This window comes from Neoarius graeffei, chromosome 25 (genome assembly GCF_027579695.1).
Source record: "Neoarius graeffei isolate fNeoGra1 chromosome 25, fNeoGra1.pri, whole genome shotgun sequence".
NCBI classification, from domain to species: domain Eukaryota; kingdom Metazoa; phylum Chordata; class Actinopteri; order Siluriformes; family Ariidae; genus Neoarius; species Neoarius graeffei.
Genome location: NC_083593.1, coordinates 11,956,750 through 11,964,444, shown reverse-complemented (window position 1 = coordinate 11,964,444; position 7,695 = coordinate 11,956,750).

Here is a 7,695-nt window from a genome sequence, read left to right as displayed (position 1 = left end):
CTTAAGAATACGTTACTTTGTCACATCAGCAACTGTATATATTATATTTGGTACCCCTTTAAGCATGGTTTCACTCCTGTTTAGCCAAACAATGGCGGTCCAAATTAAAGCAGTGCACTTACCTGCTTTATTCCAGCTTATCTTTTGATCCTGAATGAAAACTACAGCGAGCGCTGTACAATATTGACATGAAGCTGGATCTCTATCATACATACTTATCTGGTTCAGTGATCAAGAGTGGGCATTGATTGAACAGATCCAGGAGCTGTTAACTGTAATGTTCACTGTAGCATGGACATCGATAATCTGTTGTTTTCCATCTACGTCACGGTCTTTTAAAAATGGCGACTCTTGTGCGGTTTAGCGTATAAAGTATTATATTTACAATTACCAAGATATTTCGTTGTTTTCTAGTATATAAATTTGATAGAATACTTAAGAATACGTTACTTGGTCACATCAGCAACTGTATATATTATATTTGGTACCCCTTTAAAAAAAAAAAATAATAATAAAATTGGAAGTCTATGATTCGAATTCAGTAGCTTTTGGTCCACGAGACAAAAATAATTGAGTGTCAGGGAAAATTCTTTTTATGACCTAAACTTGAAAAATTTGAAAGGCAGTCTATCTTTAATATGAGATGGACAGATGTAGGAAGCATGTGGGAGTGTTTTTAAAACGGTGTAACAGGTTTTGACGTTCGCTCTGGTTTCAGTGTCGAAACAAAGACATCTAAAGTCTTGAGTAGTGTTTCTGTGAAATTCTTCAGGGGGAGAATTTGCTTCTTTTCTCATTTTTCCCCATCCGAGCAATCAAAATAAGGGCCTATTTATGCAATTCCCACTGAAACACGTCTGAAAAATGCAGTTCCCAAATGGAACACCTGTGTGTGTGTGTGTGTGTGTGTGTGTGTGTGTGTGTGTGTGTGTGTGTGTACAACTCATGGAGCGGATTAGAGTGAGAAGTGCAGGGCAAGAGGAACTCTCTAGACTCGCTGTTCCGCCAGCTGTCATTAAAGCAATGCCAGAAAGTTGTCAGATCACACAGATTTGTTTTGGCTAAGCCTGTAAGGATTCTTTGATAAATTATCCTAATCAGAGAGAGGCAGTGATCCAGGATTGTATTTTACACGTGTTATTACTCACTCCGTAACAATGCAGTTTAAACACAGATATGAGCACTGTGATAAAATAATCTGATATAATTGTACTGGGGGCGGCATGGTGGTGTAGTGGTTAGCGCTGTTGCCTCACAGCAAGAAGGTCCTGGGTTCGAGCCCCGGGGCCAGCGAGGGCCTTTCTGTGTGGAGTTTGCATGTTCTCCCCGTGTCCGCGTGGGTTTCCTCTGGGTGCTCCGGTTTCCCCCACAGTCCAAAGACATGCAGGTTAGGTTAACTGGTGACTCTAAATTGAGCGTAGGTGTGAATGTGAGTGTGAATGGTTGTCTGTGTCTATGTGTCAGCCCTGTGATGACCTGGCGACTTGTCCAGGGTGTACCCCGCCTTTCGCCCGTAGTCAGCTGGGATAGGCTCCAGCTTGCCTGCGACCCTGTAGAAGGATAAAGCGGCTTGAGATAATGAGATGAGATGAGATGAGATAATTGTACTGGATGTTTGTTTAAGGGACAAACTTACTAAACATACCCAGCATACAAACCAAGCAGACGTGATGTTAAAGTTTAATTAATAGCATCCTGGTAGTTTGTATAAGCAAATAATTTAATGAAAATGCACCGTTGTTACCCGAAACCCTGCCTAATACCAGAATTCGGTACCGTCATCTGAGACCTGATGAATAAATAAGCTAACTGTGTTGATGAGTTGAAGATTACAAAGAAGCCACAATTAGTTACATCATGTTTTTTTTTAATTAACCACGTTTACCCTCAGGCTACATATTTCTTTTAAATCACTGTTGAGACTACAACTTTGCTTGGCTCCGTTTATCTCTCAGATCTGTGCTAAAGCATCTGGTTTACAAGAAGACTTCTAATTCAGGTATCAAAGCTCAAAGCTTAGTCATTCTGAAAGGCTGTGAGCTGCCTGTAATAGCTGTTTCCCGTTAATGTGATACAGTAAATCTAAAATCAGTTCATCGATGTGCACATCATTGTATAAACATTAATACCACAGCAGATCTGAATTCTCCAATCGGATTAGGCAGAAGGTTTTGATTCATCATCTCTGACACAAGATCTGACAAGTAAAACGTCAGGTTGATATTACTGCGCTTGTTCTAATATGTTGTCTTTTCGACAATAAGAACTCGCTCGCATAACGTGTATGGGCGCCATAATTTAAAGGTGACATGTCATACCCCTTTTCCACAAGTTGACACAGTTCCCTGAGGTCTTAATGAAATATCTGTGACATGCTTTGGTCAAAATACGACAAGGATAAAGCACCACAGCTCTTTACTCACACTGTCTAAACAGCCCTGTTCAAAACAGCCGATTTGAGGAAAGGCCTGTTCCTTTAAATGATAATGAGCCACTGCTCACTCCACCCCTCTCTTCTGCTGGCTAATCAGGTAGCACTTTCCTCATCAATATTCATTCGTAAACGCCGTAAGTGGAGATACTCAGATGATCATTCTAATGAGATCCACTTGTGACATAGAAAGAGGAGCCAAATCTGAATGGCTTTTGTTTTCTGAAATAGGAGGCGCCTCCCAAGAAATAAATAAATGTGGGCGGCACGGTGGTGTAGTGGTTAGCGCTGTCGCCTCACAGCAAGAAGGTCCGGGTTCGAGCCCCGTGGCCGGCGAGGGCCTTTCTGTGCAGAGTTTGCATGTTCTCCCCGTAGGTGTGAATGTGAGTGTGAATGGTTGTCTGTGTCTATGTGTCAGCCCTGTGATGACCTGGCGACTTGTCCAGGGTGTACCCCGCCTTTCGCCCGTAGTCAGCTGGGATAGGCTCCAGCTCGCCTGTGACCCTGTAGAAGGATAAAGCGGCTAGAGATAATGAGATAATGAGATGAGATGTCTTATTTATTTCCAGACTCTGTTGGTTAGTGGGTACGCCAGATACCTTAATGTATGTATACAATCACTGAAAAAGTGAGTTTTGCACAATCTATCATCTTTAAGGTTCTCATCTCATCTCATCTCATTATCTGTAGCCGCTTTATCCTGTTCTACAGGGTCGCAGGCAAGCTGGAGCCTATCCCAGCTGACTACGGGCGAAAGGCGGGGTACACCCTGGACAAGTCGCCAGGTCATCACAGGGCTGACACATAGACACAGACAACCATTCACACTCACATTCACACCTACGGTCAATTTAGAGTCACCAGTTAACCTAACCTGCATGTCTTTGGACTGTGGGGGAAACCGGCGCACCCGGAGGAAACCCACGCGGACACGGGGAGAACATGCAAACTCTGCACAGAAAGGCCCTCGCCGGCCACGGGGCTCGAACCCGGACCTTCTTGCTGTGAGGCGACAGCGCTAACCACTACACCACCGTGCCGCCCATCTTTAAGGTTAATAAATGAATTAAAAAATGCCATTTAACAAAGAAAAATGTATAATTATTTATGACAATGACTGGAAAAAGAGTTCTATTGAGTCTGAGCCCAAAGCAGGCTCAGATTCCGCTTCCTGTCTGACAGGATTAGAAACTGTTGTACAATGCCTTGCAAAAGTATTCACCCCCCTTGCTGTTTGTCCTGTTTTGCTGCATTTTAAAATGGATTTTTTTGGAGGGTTAGCACCATTTGATTTACGCAACATGCCTACCACTTTAAAGGTGCACATTGTTTTTTTTTATTATGACACAAACAATAATTAAGATGAAAACCCCCCAGAAATCTAAGTATTCACCCCCTTTCGTATGAAACCCCTAAATAAGAGCTGGTCCAACCAATTCACTTCATAACTCTCATAATTAGTTGATTAAGATCTACCTGTGTGCAATCAAAGTGTCACATGATCTGTCACATGATGTCTGTATAAATCAACCTGTTCTGGAAGGACCCTGACTCTGCAACACTACTAAGCAAGCAACATGAAAACCAAGGAGCCTCCAAACAGGTCAGAGACAAAGTTGTGGAGAAGTATAGATCAGGGTTGGGTTATAAAAAATATCCCAAACTTTGAATATCCCACAGAGCTCCATTAAATCCATTATAGCAAAATGGAAAGAATATGGCATCATTACAAACCTGATAAGAGAAGGCCGCCCACCAAAACTCACAGACCGGGCAAGGAGGGCATTAATCAGAGATGCAACAAAGACACCAAAGATAACACTGAAGGAGCTGCAAAGATCCACAGCGGAGATGGGAGTATCTGTCCATAGGACCACTTTAAGCCGTACACTCCACAGAGCGGGGCTTTATGGAAGAGTGGCCAGAAAAAAAGCCATTGCTGAAGAAAACACATTTGGAGTTTGCCCAACAGCATGTGGCAGACTCCCCAAACACATGGAAGAAGATTCTCTGGTCAAATGAGACAAAAATTGATCTTTTTGACCATCATGGGAAATGCCATGTGTGGCACAAACCCAACACCCTGAGAACACCATCCCTACAGTGAAGCATGGTGGTGGCAGCATCATGCTGTGAGGATATTTTTCATCTGCAGGGACAGGAAAGCTGGTCAGAACTGAAGGAAAGATGGATGGCGCTAAATACAGGGCAATTCTGGAGGAAAACCTGTTTGAGTCAGCCAGAGGTTTGAGACTGGGATGAAGGTTCACATTCCGGCAGGACAATGACCCTAAACATACTGCTAAAGCTACACTGGAGTGGTTTAAAGGGAAACATTTAATTGTCTTGGAATGGCCTCGTCAAAGCCCAGACCTCAATCCAATTGAGAATCTGTGGCATTACTTGAAGATTGCTGTACACCAACACAACCCATCTAACTTGAAAGAGTTGGAGCAGTTTTGCCTTGAGGACTGGGCAAAAATCCCAGTGGCTAGATGTGCTCAGCTAATAGAGACATACCCCAGGAGACTTGCAGCTGTAATTGTAGCAAAAGGTGCCTCTACAAAGTATTGACTTTGAGGGGGGTGAATACCTACAGTTTGCACACTCAAGATTTCTGTTTTTTCATCTTAATTATTGTTTGCGTCACAATAAAAAATAATAATAATGTGCACCTTTAAAGTGGTAGGCATGCTGTGTAAATCAAATGGTGCCAACCCTCCAAAAATCCCTTTTAGTACCAGCTTGTAACGTGACAAAACAGGACAAACACTAAAGGGGATGAATACTTTTGCAAGGCACTGTAGCTCATCCGCCTGAAGGTTTGACATGTTGTGGCTTCTGAGATACTTTTCTGCTCACCATGGTTATAAAGAGTGGTTATTTGAGTTATTACAACCTTCCTGTTTTATTACAGCTCGAACCAGTCTGGCTATTCTTCTTTCTCACCAACAATGTTTTCACCCACAGACCCGCCACTCACTGGATGTTTTTTGTTTTTTTCTCAACATTCTGTATAAATTCTAGAGACTGTCGTACATGAAAATCCCAGGAGATCAGTTTGTGAAATACTCAAACCAGCCTGTCTCGTACCAACAACTATGCCACAGTCAGGGTCACCGAGAACACATTTTTTTCCCCCCCAAACTGGATTTTGAAATACATTTGTCAGTCCATATATTTTCGAAATGGAAGATTGCAAGAGTATTCTGTATTCCACAATAAGATGTTAATAGATGTTAATGGTGTGGTGGTGTGGAAGAATATATTTGTCCAGTTGTTAAAAATAGGACGAGCAATATGACTGTTAAAATAGACTGAAACAAAACCGTAAAACTTTAGTTTACCTTATAGTCCACGTTCTGTTGAAGCCACACCTGTGTGAAATTACAGCAAGCATTTGCTCTTCTCTATTTCCAACAGCTTTAACGTTGAACCCGTTCTGTGTACATTTAAGGTCTGGAAAATGAAACTGCTCTGTTTACATCTGTCACATAGAGCGAAAAAGGAAGGGCTGACAAAGGATGTTACTAATTTCTAATTACATTTTCACTCATCCTTGTCCCGAGGATATGAAAATATTACAATAACAGTCATAGTGCTACTGTTACTCAACCACATATCATGTATAACTCTATCGAATATAAGAAATCAAGTCGCTTCTCCTAATTTTTCCCGCTTTTTGGACACCCAGACATTACAATTCAAACCTAGACAAAACAAACAAACAACGGGGTGGCATGGTGGTGGAGTGGTTAGCCCTGTTGCCTCACAGCAAGCAGGTTCTGCAGGCCTTTCTGTGGAGTTCGCATGTTCTACCCGTGCTTGCGTGGGTTTCCTTTCAGTCTAAAGACATGTGGATTAGGTTAACGCGCAACTCTACCGTAAATTGCCCATACATGTAAATGTGAGTGTGAATGGTTGTTTGTCTCTGTCTTAGCTAGTGTTGTAGTACTTGAGACCGGTCTCCAGACCACTTTTTGAAGGTCTCGTCTAAGGCTACATCCACACGACAACGGCAACGAGATTTTTTTTTTTAAATATCGCGTCCACATGGGTAACGGATCAGTAAAATATCAGGTTCATATGGCAATGCAACGCTTGCTGAAAACGATGCAATACACATGCCACACCTCTACGTGCGCTGTAAGACGGTCCCATCGGAGACACCAGAACAATAGAAGTAGACGCATGTGCATAAACCCCTTCTTCTGTAGCATCAGCCACATAAAGTTTTGATTATTAGTCAGTAGCGTAAAATAGTATCTATTATCTAAGACATTTATATTTCATATTAAAACGTCTATGTAAATTAATACATAGAAAGCCTGGCCAGGCGCTAAACGTCCTTCTGCCTTCACTTTAAGAGAAATTCAGGGCAAACATGAGCCTAGGTTCTTCCCTGTCACTGTCACACGCACACACCTTCTCACTCCCTGTCCTATGGATATAGTCCCTTTAAATCACGTGCTCGTTTTTTGAATGGAGACGCGGAAAGAGGAATGAATGGGGGTAGATGGAGAGAGAGAGGAATGAACGGGGGTAGATGGAAGCCGGTACGCCAACATTCTGAGATCCTCCAGAATTCTTTAATGGTCCGGAATAAACTGAATGCTACACGTTGATGGATTACTTTGTTCTTCTACGCCCTTTTTGAGGAATGTATTGTCGGACTTAAACCAACATCTGAAGAGGTGAGATCGCTCCTTTTTTTCCTATTTTTGCTGGCGGGATTGTTTTTGTTTTTGGAAAGCGCACGGGCGGTGAGCAGTTTGGTTATACTTCTTCCGCAGTGACTAAAGACTCTGCCCTAAGGGCTATTCTCTCTCTCTCTCTCTCTCTCTCTCTCTCTCTCACTTTGCACCATTACACAATAAATATTCACAGTGAAAATATTTTGTAAGCGAGTTTCATGAACTAAGTTATAGGATTTGTTGACAACTCGCATCGAGTTAGTTACAGTTCTACCCGGTGTGAAGCACTGACAGTCATGTGGTTGTGACGTCATCGTAAACAAATCCGTTCTACTCATCCAGATGACTTCGCAACGGTGCCGTTGCCAGATTTTTTCACTCTGGAACCCGTTCTCAAAAGATTTCGTTTTGGGACACCCAAAACGCCGGTGCCGTGTGGACGCCAGGCCGAAACGATAAACAATTTTATCAGATTCACCTGAATCCGTTGCCGTGTGGACAGGGCCTAAGAATCAATTGCATTTTTGCCTGGGCTTGTCTTGGTCTCAGACAAAGAGGACTCTGGATTTT